Source organism: Asparagus officinalis, chromosome 8 (assembly GCF_001876935.1).
Source record: "Asparagus officinalis chromosome 8, Aspof.V1, whole genome shotgun sequence".
Classification (NCBI taxonomy): domain Eukaryota; kingdom Viridiplantae; phylum Streptophyta; class Magnoliopsida; order Asparagales; family Asparagaceae; genus Asparagus; species Asparagus officinalis.
Window position 1 is genome coordinate 49,222,918 of NC_033801.1, and position 16,688 is coordinate 49,239,605.

Consider the following 16,688-nt stretch of genomic DNA (forward strand, 5'->3'; position numbering starts at 1 on the left):
ACCCAAAAAAAAAAAAAAAAAAAAAAAAAAAAAACACACACACACACACAAGTTTCACCAACCTTTTACTTTATTACCATCAGGAAGGTGACCATAAAAAATCCTGTTAAAAAAGTCATCATGTAACGTGATAGTCCTATCTTCTTTCCCAGGTTTTCTTGATGGACTAGTTTCGGTTTTCTTGCTCAGCGTTATTTTTCTTGCCAGGTCGCCAAATGCTTTATCTCAATTATGGTATCCTTGTGTTTCTTTGAATAGCAAGTTGCCAAAGGTTGCTGAAACTCCTGTGGTTTTCTTGCCTTAACTCTTACTGTTTCTTGTTTAATTTCCTTATGCCCACAACATTTTGAAGGGTCTGTATTATTGGTTTCGTCAAACGTCCCTGCCACTATGCTAAAACGTCGAAGTCGTGACGTTCGAGGGTTAACAATTTTATACTAGGACAATGTTCCCTAGGGTGAGGGCTCTTTTTTATGGGTCAAGATCTGAACTCATGTTTTGTTTTGATACCATGTCAAAAGTTTCTACCACCACACAAAAACTCTGCAGCTTTGGTGAGGGTTATAATTTAATACTATTATCACGTTTCGCAGTTGACAGCTTCTGTACAATCATTTGGTAGCTTTGATACTGTTTCTCCTGCCAGTAAAAGATGGGTTCAGGAGGATCTTCGGCGAAGTGACTCCATGAGTAGGCTCATTTACTGAATTATGAGATGCCGAACTTGCTTCTCCTGTTGTTTCTCCCAAACTAATGCCTAATGGCTTTATTAGCCCCATTAATAAAGTTATTCGTGTACATAAATTCATATGCGAATATGTATAATCAATTGCTTTTCTTGCCTTAACTCTTACTGTTTCTTGTTTAATTTCCTTATGCCCACAACATTTTGAAGGGTCTGTATTATTGGTTTTGTCAAATGTCGCTGCCACTATGCTAAAACGTCGAAGTCGTGATGTTCGAGGATTGTTTCGTGATGTTCGAGGATTAACAATTTTGTACTAGGACAATGTTCTCTATGGTGAGGGCTCTTTTTTATGGGTCAAGATCTGAACTCATGTTTTGTTTTGGTACCATGTCAAAAGTTCCTACCATCACACAAAAAACTTTGTAGTTTTGGTGAGGCTTATAATTTAATACTATTATCACGTTTCGCAGTTAACAGCTTCTGTACAATTTTTGGTAGCTTTGATACTGTTTCTTCTGCCAGTAAAAGATGGGTTCAGGAGGATCTTCGGCGAAGTGACTCTGAATATTAGCTAGTTCAGCAATACGTCAAGACGATAGTTAAAAGTTATCCGTGTACATAAATTCAATATGCGAATATCTATAGTCAATTGCTTTTCTTGTTTGATTCACCTACGACAGTCTTCATGGGACACTTTAATTCATGGGTAAATTTCTCTAAATCTCCGACAAGTTTCAACGTTTTTCACTTAGCCACCATAAAATTTTGAAAATGTTACTTCACCTCTGGTTGGGTGGTCCATGGGACCCCGTAATGTTCGGAACTTATTTTCACTTAACCCTTACAGATGGTGTGAGGATGAATTGATCGAACAATCCTTTTTTAGACTAACACTTGATGTAGGACGCAGAACAAACAAATTCAAGAAGTGTGATTGTCATGAGTCGAACATGGATGTGGATACATTATTGACTTGTCTGTAAAAAGATGAGCATATCTGTAATTTAAAAGGCCGATTCTAACATATTATATATGAAAATTGCCTATTTCTACAAGACGGAGCCATTCGGATTGACAGATTCCTGTAATCCAATTAGTATCACCAGTGTTTGGGAGAAATACAAAAATAATGAGCATTTAGTTTATTTTTAGTAATAAAGTTAAGAGTCTATTTAGATTAGGAAATAAATTCAATCTTGATTCAATTGGGACTAATTTATTTCCTTTATTATAGGGAGTCTTTTTAGGATATGACTTGATACTTTCTATTTCTTTGTAATTCTAGTATTATTAGGAGTCTACTTTTTTCTATATAAGAAAAGACATGTAACCCTAGAATTATTGGATCACTTTTATCAATAAAACTCATTTTTCTTTGTGGACTCGAAGTTCTTCAAGGATCATTCTTTGTTGATTTAAAGAACACCTTTTGGTGGATTCTGAGGTCAATCACTATTGCACTACGTTAATTAGTAACATAATATTTTTTATGATCTGATTGCAGGTGACAAAGGCCCTATTACTCGAACTCAGATTAAGACTCATATTAATTGACTTACATTGGCATTGGAGCATTTGAACCTGGGACAAGTTCATGATCACGTTGATGGTGGCCAAAGAAGTGATAAAACTCCGTAGAAAGAATTCAACATCCCATGATGGGTTTCTGCAAAAAGAATTCAACAACAATATCAATGAGTATGAAGCCTCACGCTAAATCATATCGTCAAGACTACTTAAGATGGATATCTATTATACTAAAAACATGACGGTTGATAACCGTCTTTCAATGGGGAACTCAATGTAGAGTATTTTCTTGATTGGATTGATGATGAGGTGGAGAGATGTTCCTCGGACTTAGGAATCACAGAAGACCAAAAAGTTGAGTGAGTAGCCTACTTATTATTATTTGTTCAATGAATACCCGTGTTCACACTCTAACCATGATCATGAAAGGATTAACCAACCCTAACCTGCCCCTAAGCAAGACCTTGGAGTTGGGAAGAGTACTGAAGAAGCAATAAAGAATATAGAATCACCTCAGAAGCATAATATCTTCCATACGAGATGCACCGTGATGCAAAAGACTTTTGATATTATCATTAACATCGATAACAACGAGAATTCTGTCTCTCGGCATTTGGTGGAGAAGTTAGACTTGAAAACAGAAAAACACCCTACCTCTTGCAAGATCAATTGGTTTCTCAAGGGGAATCACGTGCAGATCGATTAGATGCGTTGAGTATCTTTTCCCATCAGCCGCAACTATGTTGATGAGGTGCAACTATGTTGATGAGGTGCTGTGTGATGCGGTCGAGATGGATGCTCATCATATGCTTTTAGGTACGTCATGACAGTTCGATATTGGTGCTACCTATTAGAGAAGATATAATATTTATATCTTCAAGAAGAATGGACGTCAAATTGCACTTATGCCTCTTATAACAATGAGCCACACAAGATAGAGACAACCGAGGATAATGTCTTCCAGTGGCGAACAACGAGAAGCTCACAACCAAGAAAAAAGATTCCACCACCACCGAGATTCCCCTAAGGTGCAAACCCTCATTGTGCAAGAGATTCTTAATGTTGATTGTGATATGCTACTGAAGATGGCTATTGTGCATGACATTCCCAAAGAGTTTATAAGTGATATTACCCATACTAATGTTGTTCTGAGTGAGGAGAAGGATATACTACAAAGCGAGACAACTAATAATATAATATTGGTGACTTGCTTAGTGGAGGGCCTAAGGAAATGGAGATGAAAGGATTCTATATGGAGAATGAGAGAAAACTTTCTTCTTTAGAAGAAAAATGTTGTCAATAATTTTAAGAAGGTTGAGATGATATTTTCGACAGTAGAGTATGGAAAGCAACAAGAAAAATATTTGGAGAAGTTTTTTAAGTCAATTTGTAGAGCCTCATACTACCCTAGTAACATATAAATGATGTGACAAATATGCATACATAGATTTTATTCAAAATAAGTCCTAGTCGAGGAGATAAAAGAACAAATGGAGAATGCTAGGTATAAGGCGAACATTGATCGACACATGAGAAGAGAAGTGTTTATCAAAGAAGCTACAACTTAAATAAATATAAGCTTAGGGTCGAGCTTCTTTCAACAAGGGGAGACTAAAGTAGTACACAAAGTGAACAAAATCAAGGAGAAGTGTGACTGTCAAGAGTAAAATGCGGATGCAAATACATTATTGACTTGTTTGCAAAGAAACAAGTAAATCTCTCAATCCAGAAGGTGGATTCTGATATACTATATATGAAAATTGCCTATCACGATGAGATGGAGCCATTCAGATTGACAGATTCCCAAAATCCTATCTATATCACTTCTGTTTGGAAGAAACTGGAAATAATTATCATTAGTTTATTTTTAGTAATAGAGTTAAGAGTCTATTTAGGTTAGTAAACAAATTCAATCTTGATTCAATTTAGACTTATTTGTTTCCTCTATCATTAGGAGTCTTTTTAGAGTATGATTTGATACATTCTATTTTTTTGTAATTCTAATTTTATTAGGAGTCTATTTTTTCTATTTTAAAAGAGACATGTAACCCTAGAATTATTAGATCACTTTTATCAATAAAACTCCTTTTATTTAATTTTTCTTTGTGGATTTGAAGTTCTTCATGAACACTACTTGGTGGATTTCGTGGTTTATCACTACCTCATTGCATTAATACTAAAATTGTTAAATTAATAGTTGTAGTCAAATTCTAGTTAAGTTGAATTTAATTTGTGATAACTACACTATCAATTCTATAAGACTTTTGCTGGAACACATGACATAACAAAGGTGGAACATTTATATCATGATCACTAATCAAATTAGATAAAAGAAAAGCTTAGAATTACCTCAATTGCTATTCCAAAATCTCCACCAAAATTGCATTTATCCATCAGTGAGAGGATACAATACAAGTGAGATAGGAACTCTTTGAAAAATATTCAGTTTAAGTTTCCTCAAGCTTTTTTTAAGGTTCAAGTACTACTTATAGAGAACGAGTTCCCTCAAACCTTACTTTAGGCTCAAGTATACTTAGCTCTACTCACTTGCTTGTGTTAATTATCTTCATTTGCCTTTCTATTTATAGGCAAAGATAGTCCCTCAGTTTCCCTTTTTTTTTATTGTGAGACTATTCCTAAATGAGAACAAGTGTCAAGCTAAAAGACAAGTGTCAAAACAAAAGATATTGGTCATATGACAAGTCTAAAGAGTTTTTCATAAAAAACCCTTTTTGAATTTTATATTTCATATTTTTACAAATAGAAATATTAATATTACATTTAATCATCTCAAGTGACACTATTGAGACCAATTGGATTCTTATATCGAGAGCTAATTATTAATCAAATTAATTACTAATTAATTTTAATTTAACAACAAGTCACTATCTAACCAATCGTTCATAACATCTCTTTAATAATATGAGAATAAATATTTAGAAAAGATTATTTTACATGAAGCCCTTTCTAGTATTAATTTATTTTCTTTTAGATAATTAAATAGAGCAGGACAATTCACTTTTTGCTCATGCCTAAAATATCAATCCCAATGAGCAAAATTCATTTTGAAAGTATCAATATACTAAATAAATAAATAAAATTTTCAAAACATTTTCAAAACAACCGGTCGATAAGATTTTATAGCTTTATCGATACGTATGTTAAATTAAACTAGTCATAATGAGTATATTGTATGTGTCGGAATGCGCGACATATATATTTTGTAAAATAATCCAAAGTTGCTAGTATTACCGTTAATAACTACCTCTTCCCAGCCTAACTAGCGGAATACCATGTTTTTCGCCCACTAATGCTGGCCGTGTCAAGGACGCGAATGAAACCTTTGACAAAAATCTTTCAAAAACTATCCAACTAATATTATCAATGAATTAAGTTAAGTTCGTTATTAGACCACGCATTTGATTCGCCAAATACATCACGACATGCTAACGTCCCGGGTGTCTTCCTGTGGTCTTCTAAATAATATTTGGGTAGGCTAATCTCTTCTTGACCAAGGCATAGCACCAATCTCAAGGAGAATAGAGCAATCCTAAAATATTTACTCCTTAAATACATATTAGTATCACTTTGTTTGTTAAAAAAAGGTTGTGAGGTGCATGCTTTCAGAAATTTATTTCTTCCTATTAATTACTTTTATTAAAAGAAACTTCTGATTAATAGAAAACAAATAATTAAATAGATATTAGAAACCAAATGCAGAGAAATATTAATTTTATTATCTTTCTAATGTATTCAAAAATTTAAGAAAAAGAAGATGTGATCTTGGGTCTCCAAACAATGTTCTGGAGCCCTCCTTCCTTTCAAAATAAAAATGCAGAGGATCTTGTCGTTGCTATTTCATACTCTAAGCCTCTCTTTCTTTTCAATCTCTCAGCCTTCTATCTATCTTTTCTGTTATTCTTTGTTATTGTGACTGTCCTTCTCTGACGAAAGGAATGTCTATTTATAGGGAAGGCCATGGGAAGTTATCGCCAGGTGTTGAAAAAGGATTAGTGTGAGATTATGATGACTTTCTTATCGAAACTTCCTTATCAAGATTGTTGTGTTCGTTTATCATGACGAACATTTTCTTTGCTTTTCACTTCTCATGTGTCTATCTGCTTATCTTTTGTGTTTCTTAAAATAGGTGTTATAGGGAGCCTATACATGTTCAAGAAGAAATTAGGTTTGTATGAGGGTGAGTATTCTCGAGTTAGATTTTATTGCTAAGGCTTTTGATCACATGACAACACCAATTGTTATAGTATTCCCACTCGTCGAAATACAATTCATCAACAAATGAGAGGACCGATGTACTTCCTCAATCAACGCCCCAATCAAATTGGTGGCCCAAGCCCATCAGAGAGTCTGACTTAGCCTACTGGACAAGTCGATATTTCTTTGTGCCGAGTTGAAAAACAATACTAGTCAACCCTCTCATCAAAGATGATTAGCTAGGAGTCCCCTCAACCATTCATTCAACGCTTCACGAGGTCGATTCGAAAGGCGTTACTTCGCGATGAAGCAAAAAGATTTCTACTTCAAGCTTATCCTCGCTGACAACATGTCTATGTGGCATTTAATGCTTGGCAGACGTCATCATGCCTCTAGCCCTAACAGTCTTTATGACTCATTAGACCATGTGGGCCACCACCATCCCACCACTCACTTCCTCCTTAATGATAAAGTGATCTTCCCTCCAGTCGCCAGCTGACACCTGTAATGCAAAAACTGACTCAGCCGCCAGCGTTTGTTCTTTTTGTCGTCCTACCGTGCTCGACCAAAGTGACCAATCTACACCTTATACGCTGAGTATAAATACAGGTACTATTCTGACACCCAAAAGGTTTGAATATCTAGACTTGATTTGCTAAATAACCAGAACAGTTAGTTCTTTTTGGACCCCATTCAAGTTCATCAACTAACTTGATCGTTGGAGGTACAACGGGGGAACCAATCCCCACCCTCTCACGAGTTTTTACCTAAGAATAAATTTAATTCTCCCCTTTGTTTAAAACTGGGTTCTTCACGGTGGCGATGGAGTGCCTCCCTCGAATGCTTGCGTCGAGTTTGCTCTCCGTTGACGATCCGCGCGTCTTGATTCACTGGAACGATGTCTTCTCCTCACGATTTGACGTTGTGGAGAACTTGCGTGGCAAGTTTTAGAACTCTGAACAAGTTGATAACTCTGAACGAGTTTTAACTCTTGAAAAAGAGTTGATTTAAACTGAAAATCGGTTAATAGTCAAGGATGAGGAAGCTCCTGTTGCCGAACGTTGAAGATGATCTTCCTTGAAGGATGATGCCGATCTCCTCCGAAGTTCGCCCAATGATCTCCCCTGTTGCTGCCAATTCTCAGCTCCAAAAAGCTAGCCTTCAATGGTCGATTCAAGCCAAGAAAAATCGAACCCCTAACTCAGTTGAGTCTACTCGTTTTTATAAGGGATTAAGGGGGTGTAACTGCCCTCTAAATCCGCTCCTAAGTGGGCGTGATTTCCTCAGATCGTGGGGGAAAACGGTTCTGAAACCGTTTGACTCATATTTGAATGAGTCAAACGCCCACGTTGGCATTCAGGATCCTAACCTCGCGTCTTAGGATTGAGACGCGAGGTTGGGTGTTGACTGAACATCCAGAACGCGAGGGTCGCTCATGTTTCGCTTGTTGTAATGTGGGTCCGACTCCAGCGTTTTGATGTTGTAACGCGGGTCCGACTCCAGCGTTTTGATGTTGTAACGTGGGTTCGACCCTCGCGTTTTGATGTTGTAACGCGGATTCGACCCCAGCGTTTTGATGTTGTAACGTGGGTTTGACCCTCGCGTTTTGATGTTGTAACGTGGGTTCGGCCCCGGCGTTTTGATGTTGTAACGTGGGTTCGACCCTCGTGTTTTGATGTTGTAACGCGGGTTCGACCCCGGCGTTTTGATGTTGGCACACGGGGAGGACCTCCGCGTCTTGTCTTGAAGAGATTATCACAAAGTAATCTTTTTTGTCATAGCGTTGCAAAGATCATTGTCTTGTAATCTTCGTCTTGGCTCCTTGAGAATATGAGAGTCGTCAGATTGTAACTCCCGATGTTGATTGTGAATGCTGTTGAACTAGAGCTTTCATCGGTTGTCGTGAAGGTCGTCAGATTGTAACCTTCAGTGATCTACGTGAAAGTCTTTAAATTGTAGCCTTCTGGAAGTCGTCAGATTGTAACTTCCATCATCAGTGTTTGATGGAGGATAAGCTATCTATTGTGATTTTTAGACAGCCTACAGAACCCCCTCCAAAGTTTTCGAAAGTTCGCGGTTGACTGGGATGAATTTTCGGAATACTTTGGATCTCACTCTAATCCTGGAGCTGTTGATTTCTTGTCGTAAAGGAGTCGTTTTCTGCACTTGCTTCGAAGGCATCTTGGTTGAAGGGATTTGCCACGTAGGACCTTTGTGAAGGTATGCGTCATAATCCTGCTTCTGGAATGCGGGGGTGGACCCCTGTGTTTTGAATTTGAGACGCGAGGCTGACTTCGGCGTTTTGGATTTGAAACCCGGGTGTGACCTCGGCGTTATGATTTTTGTAACGCGGGTCTGACCTTGGCGTTTTGACTTGAGACATGGAAGTGGCTTTCGTACATTTTTGACTAAGTTTTTGAAACTTGTCTTTAGCTTATCTGTTTCAAGTCTCGGCTCACGTCCATTAAGCTGATGGGCCTTTAAACATGCATAGGATTTTTGGCAAACCCTCAGCCATCAACGGATTTGATAAGCCTTTACCGACTACCGTTTGAGTCGGGCTAGCATATGGATTGTCTAAGTCCGTTCCACATGTAACGTTGTGCTAAGAGAATGAACCCTCTTAGACTTGATGCTATGGTTTTGAATACATAGACTTTGTCATTTTCACGGAAAAAGACTAACCGGCAACGCGTGTTAGGCATAGGCTTATCCCTACTTAGGATTTGGGATAAAGTTCCCCATGCGTGTAAGGCATGAATTTTGGCGTTATTAATAACAACCTGCTACGATGTTGAATACGTAGACTTTTGTCCTTTTTTACGGTGAAAGACTAACCGGCAACGCGTGTTAGGCGTTGACTTATCCCTACTTAGGATTCAGGATAAAATTTTCCATGCATGTGAGGCATGGATTTTGGCGCTACGATGTTGAATACGTAGGCTTTGTCACTATTTCTTCCTGTGTTATATTTTTACTTGAAACACTGAAAGAAAATTGAAAACGCCAGAGGTGTAATATTAACTTGGCATGAATTTCCACTTAGAGTGAAATTCAGAAATTTTCTTCACTATCACTAGGATAATTCCAGAAAATCTTTAATATGCTGGAAATTTTATAATGAAAACTTGCTATTCTTGTTGAAAAAGGATTAACAAGTTCATTGGGGGGGTTTGACTGTTAGAGGTGTGATGTTAACCTAACAGTATTTTATGGACCTATCGCTCTATTGAGGAGAGTCGATAAGTGGATTTTTGTCAGAGGTGTAGTGTTAACGTGACAGGATGTGTGTTGCGATTGGAGCAACTTTGTGGACTTATCATCCTATTATAGAGGATTGATAAGTGAATTTGTCAGAGGTTTAGTGTTAACGTGACAGGATGTGTGTTGCGATTGGAGCAACTTTGTGGACTTATCATCCTATTGACGAGGATTGATAAGTGAATTTGTCAGAGTTTTAATGTTAACATGACAGGGATGTGTTGCGATCGGAGCAACTTTGTAGACTTACATCCTATTGACGAGGATTGATAAGTGGATTGTTGTCAGAGGTATATTGTTAACGTGATAGGAATGTGTTGCGATTGGAGCAACTTTGTGGACTTATCATCCTATTGACGAGGATTGATAAGTGGATTATTGTCAGAGGTATATTGTTAACGTGACAGGAATGTGTTGCGATTGGAGCAACTTTGTGGACTTATCATCCTATTGACGAGGATTGATAAGTGGATTGTTGTCAGAGGTATATTGTTAACGTGACAGGAATGTGTTACGATTGGAGCAACTTTGTGGAATTATCACCCTATTGATGAGGATTGATAAGTGAATTTGTCAGAGGTTTAATGTTAACATGACAGGGATGTGTTGCGATCGGAGCAACTTTGTAGACTTATCATCCTATTGACGATGATTGATAAGTGGATTGTTGTCAGAGGTTTGATGTTAACTTGACAGGAATGTGTTCTTGTGACTTGCACAAGATTTTGGGAATTAGCGTCTCGCTGGGGAGACTTGCTAGGTGAGTTTATCATCAGGAACAATGAGTTTTGATACCTGTGATTTGAATTTGATTTTGAAGACTTAGTGTCTTGCTGGGGAAGATTACGATTTGAGATATCATCCTATGTTCAAGGATTGATAAGTTGATTGTTGTCAGAGGTATATTGTTAACGTGACAAATTGGGAGTGATGCAAGTTGAATGCATACTCTGTGGGGATGATGGTCGTCAGAAGTGTAATGTTAACTCGACGATGTGAAAGATTCGTTACTCTTAATCCAATGGATTCCAAGTAACCAACCCCCAGTCTTGATTAAGACTTAGCAGGGGAAGAAAAAGAGGTAGACAAGGGACATCGCCTAGTGAGGCACTATCCATGAAGTCGAAATAGAGGCACTATCCATGAAGTCGAAATAGAGGCACATCACCTGGTAGGTCATTATCTGATAAATTTGACTATCCGAGGTAACTGTTAACATGATAGTTTTTGTGGACCCGCCATCCTACTTGAAGAGGATTAACAAGAGAATTTGGAGGGAATGGACTATCAGAGGTAATCATTAATGTGATAGTTTTGATAGCCCCGCCATCCTATTTGAAGAGGATTGGTAAGGGAATTTGGAGAAAGCAGACTATCAGATGTGATCATTAACGTGATAGTTTTAGTGGATCTGTCATCCTGTTGAAGAGGATTGGCAAGTTGATGGACTATCAGAGGTAAATATTAACGTGATAGTTGTTGGACCCGCCAACCTACTGAAGAAGATTGGTGGGGGAATTTGGAGGAAATGGACTATCAGAGGTAACGGTTAACGTGATAGTTTTGTTAGACCCACCGTCCTACTTGAAGAGGATTGGTGAGGGTATTTGAAGAAAATGAACTATCAGAGGTGATCATTAACGTGATAGTTTTAGTGGACCTGCCATCCTATTGAAGCGGATTGACAAGTTGATGGTCGTGATAGTTCTGGTAGATTTTATGGTTGACAGAGGTATTCTATTAAACATAACAACTCAGAAAATTTATTACTCATAATCCAATAAACTACCAATAAACCAACCCCCAGTCTTGAACAAGTGCAGGAGGAAAAGAGAAGACATGACACATCGCCTAGTGAGTCATTATCTAACGAGTTTGACTATCAGAGGTAACCGTTAACGTGATAGTTATTGGACCCGCAATCCTATTGGAAAGGATTGGCTTCAGCATCCGTGGTATTTTCTGGTTCTGACTGAGAAGATTGAGCTTGGTTCGACTGCTCAGGAGAAGGTTGGGCTTGGTCCGATTGCTCAGGTTGATCTTGCTTACTTTGTTCTTCAGTTTTGATCCTGGCAATAATCTTTTGAGCCTGTTCGCCTTGAGAGATCAGTTGTATCCAGGAATGGCATTCTGTAACCCCTATTCGAGCTAGGATGTTGGTCTGCAGGTTGTGTCGACAGGTCTCTACTAAGGTAGACTGTGTCATACCTGATGAACACCGGAGAGCCATGGTTCGGAACCTCTTGATGAAGGCTTTGACGGACTCCCTCTTCTTCTGCTTAGTGGCGAGAAGGATATGGATGGAGACTTCTGTATCCTCTTCAAAAAATCTTGACAGGAAGAGTCTCTCTAAATCTGCCCACCTTTGGATACATCCGGCAGGTAGTTTCCTGAACCATTCAAAGGCAACTCCCTTAAGGGTGCCAATGAACAATCGAGCCAGTATGGCATCATTTGATATTACATTCCCAGTCTGTGACTTGAAATGATAAATATGTTGGTTCGGTGATCCCGTGCCATCAAAAGTTTGTAGCGTCGGGACTTTAAATTTTGGAGGATAAGGGGCTGCATCCCATTCGGCAGGATAGGGTCTGACAACTCCCTCGTCTTGGAGCTCGCTTCTGTTGGCCATGGCATTGAGGCGGGCTTCCAATTCTTCTATTTTGGCAGACTGGAGATTATACCCGTTCTCAGTCTCTCTTCTTTCATCAGAGGAAGATTCCAGGTTGTGGGCTTCTTGGTCAGAAGCCGTGTCATCAACCACCTTTCCCTTCCCTTTGCTTGTGTGAGGTCGGGATGAAGACGCTTTTCCTCTCTGGGAAAGTTCTTGCCTAGGTGGCGAATCTATCTCCTGAGATTTGGCCTTGTCTGTGATAATTTGAGTCAACAGGGCCATGAGTTCATTGATGGCCTCTTGCTGAGATTTGAGCATGACCTCCTGCTCATCAAGTCTCTTCGTGAGATCTTCATGGCTTTCTGTCATATAGGCGGAGCTTTTACGTTCAACAAAGGAACTTGACGATTGAGACTCTGCGATGGCTGAGTGTTCATCATCGGAATTGGTTCCTCTGGCTAACCTCCGATAGTTGACAGGGAGAATGGCTCTTGTTCGCGTCCGAGTGTGTCGGTAAACTCCTTCAAACTCGTTAGCGATTTCTCTGACGGTCGGCGAACGACTTGTCTCAGAGTCATCGGAACTAGGACCTGAGTCTTTCCCTCTGGCGATCACATTGATAGTGACCTCCGGATATTCGGTCTCTGGAGACTTCTTCCTGTGAGAACATCGTTGTTGGTTGGGCAAAGCAACATTCATAAATTGGTCGAACACCAATAGTTTGGCCACATATGAGCAGCATTGATATTCCGAGAGGACCGTAGGAATGACTTGTTGCATCGGTCTTTCTCTCGATATGAACTCTCTCAAATCTGTTGTAAAGATTCGAGGAGAATTACTCACAGATCGTGAGATTTGAACTGGAACCCCCAGTCTATGATTAGACAGGACTGGTTCTTGGTGGACATGAATCTGGTTTAGATACCTTGAATCCATGAACTTATTATATCCGCCCCTCAATCTAGTCACGCTACGCAGAGTATTCAGGGGTCTCGCTGCCCGGTCAGCGAGCCGGGGGTCCAGGGGGCGGTGCGCCCCTGGCCAGGGGGTCCGGGGGGGATGGAATACCCCCCGGCGGGGTTCGGGGTAGCGCCCCGAAGCTCCACGGTATACACCAGGCGCGGTATTGGATTTGGAACTTGGGACGCGAGGGTCATGTTTGGCATTTGATACGTGAAGGTCGCGTTTGGCATTTGAGACGCGAAGGTCACGTTTGGCACTTGAAACGCGAGGGTCGCGTTTGGCACTTGAAACGCGAGGGTCGCATTTTGGTTTGGCGACATGAGGGTCGCGTTCTTTAGTGTCGACTGAAGTTCGCGTTCAACGAAGGCTCGAGGTTCGCGTTTTGGCTGTAAAACGCGCCATTGAGGGCCATGTTCAGTCTGGTTCTCGCGAAGCTCATGTTTGGGCTCATAAACGCGGAGCTCAGGGTCGCGTTCAGGCTCACGAATGCGAATCTCGCGTTGGTTGGAGGATCGATTTACTCGAAGTTGTGCTCATTGCTGAGACCTTCTTCTTCGACGAGCAGCGTTCTTCTTAGCCTGTTTCAAGGCTTTTGCAGGGGCATCATCGGCGTTGATTGGATCTATCTCCGCCGTAGGCCTTTTACCTCCCATGACACGCCGTGTTGACGCGGGTGTGGAGTTTTCAACTCGTTGAATGAGTTCGGCTGAGGCTAAGCTTGCTCCTGAAGCAGAGGGGATGTTCGACAAATTGTGGCCAAAAGAGAGGACTTTCTTTGGCATTCCAGCAACAGTTGGACATTTATTCTCTTGGGAGACTTTGTGGATCTTGCGCATAGCCTTGGGGCTAAGGGATCTAAAAGAGAGGGCCTCCTCGAACTTGGCTTGATCAAACTCTACCACGAGAGTTTCCACGGTTGTTCCAGTGAGATGAACATCGGATTGCACCACCACTTCTTCGTCAGAGAAGCTCCTCCCCAGCGGAGTCGCCATCTTTTGTTTGTAGGGAAAATTGCAATAAAGAGAATAAAAGAAACTTGACTTGTATTCCTTCGATCTCGGTTACAATTTGATTACAAAAGAGAGGAGAATGAATTTAATTCTCCCCTTTGTTTAAAACTAGGTTCTTCACGGTGGCGATGGAGTGCCTCCCTAGAATGCTCGCGTCGAGTTTGCTCTCTGTTGACGATCTGCACGTCTTGATTCACTGGAACGATGTCTTCTCCTCACGATTTGACGTTGTGGAGAACTCTGAACGAGTTTAAACTCTATGAAAGAGTTGATTTAACCGAAAGTCGGTTATAAGCCAAGGATGAAGAAGATCTTGTTGCCGATCTCCAAAGCTCCAACCGAAGGATGAAGGATCCTCTTTTCGCTGCCAAGGATGCCGATCTCCTCCGAAGTTCGCCCAATGATCTCCCCTGTTGCTGCCAATTCTCAGCTCCAAAAAGCCAGCCTTCAATGGTCGATTCAAGCCAAGAAAAATCGAACCCCTAACTCATTTGAGTTTACTCGCTTTTATAAGGGATTAAGGGGGTGTAACTGCCCTCTAAATCCGCTCCTAAGTGGGCGTGATTTCCTCAGATCGTGGGAAAAAACGGTTCTGAAACCGTTCGACTCATATTTGAATGAGTCAAACGCCCATGTTGGCGTTCAGGATCCTAACCTCGCGTCTTAGGATTGAGACGCGAGGTTGGGTGTTGACTGAACATCCAGAAAGCGAGGGTCGCTCACGTTTCGCTTGTTGTAACGCGGGTCCGACTCCAGCGTTTTGATGTTATAACGTGGGTTTGACCCTCGCGTTTTGATGTTGTAACGTGGGTTCGACCCTCATGTTTTGATATTGTAACGCGGGTTCGACCCCGGCGTTTGATGTTGTAACGTGGGTTCGACCCTCGCGTTTTGATGTTGTAACGTGGGTTCGACCCTCGTGTTTTGATGTTGTAACGCGGGTTCGACCCCGGCGTTTTGATGTTAGCACACGGGGAGGACCTCCGTGTCTTGTCTTGAAGAGATTATCACAAAGTAATCTCTTTTGTCATAGCGTTGCAAAGTTCATTATCTTGTAATCTTCGTCTTGGCTCCTTGAGAATATGAGAGTCGTCAGATTGTAACTCCCGATGTTGATTGTGAATGCTGTTGAACTAGAGCTCTCATCGGTTGTAGTGAAGGTTGTCAGATTGTAACCTTCAGCGATCTACGTGAAAGTCTTCAAATTGTAGCCTTCTGGAAGTCGTCAGATTGTAACTTCCATCATCAGTGTTTGATGGAGGATAAGCTATCTATTGTGATTTTTAGACAGCCTACAGTACAGATTCTTCAGATACCTAATTCAAGAAACAGATATAAAATCAGAAAAGAAAGTGGTCTCTCTTTAACACTCATCAAATCAATCATGTCCTGGATCCAACTGACTGTGTGATTATATAAACCATCAATAATTTGGCACCTATCGTGGGGCTTCTTTTTTTTTTGAGAAAACATGTCAGGTTCTGAGCTAGGGTTTGATCAGTCTAGCCCTGAAGAACAATATCAGAGCTATGTAACATGAGCCCAGCTCGAGAAAATAGCTCACAAGCTTTCTCAATCCTTTCGAGAGCAATTCAATACTTTTGCAGGCGAACTTCTTAGTCGGCTTCCCACAAGCAACTTCTCTTCCTCCACCTTCTGGAGACTAGTGGTCGGAAACTCATACTCCTACTAGGGCCTAGCGAGTAGTCCAACTCCAGACTCCTCATGCCTCCAAGTAGGTGGGGGATCGTGTTGAACATGTATCCCCGCTGCTGCATTGACCGACTCGTGCTGACGAATCTCGCCGACAATGTTACCATCACCAGGAGGCCTTTGGCGAGATTCCCAGCCCAAGCCATCATGAAGGGTGTGGTAAGGTGGTAGTCTCCAAGACCCCCTATCATTATGCCTCTCCAGCTTCTTCGGCTACCATAGGAGCCTCCGGATACGACCGAGTGTATAGATCGGTCATCGATGTCATCGGGGGTAATACCCTACTTTCAGATGTCCTTATGGATGCTCCATGTGAGAAATTAAAAATATCTCACGTGGAAAAATATAAAGGCAAGGGAGATCCCTTTGATCATGTTCAGTATTACTACAATGTGATGAGCATGCTCCAAGCTTCGGAACCTGTCATTTGTCGATGTTTGCCAATCACCCTTTCAGGGAGTGCTAAGCTCTGGTAGAATGCTCTTGAAAAGAAATCCATTGGTAGCTTTTAACAGCTCAGCCAGAAGTTTATCCACCACTTCCTGGCTGATACCAAGCAGAAGTTGCCCCCTCATGTGTTGATCCAAATGAGGCAGAGCCTGAAGAGAGCCTCTGAGTATGCTTCAAAAGATTCTAGGTGAAGAGGCTGGAGGTTAATGACCTAGGATGTGCAGTCGTTATGTCTACACTCGTTACC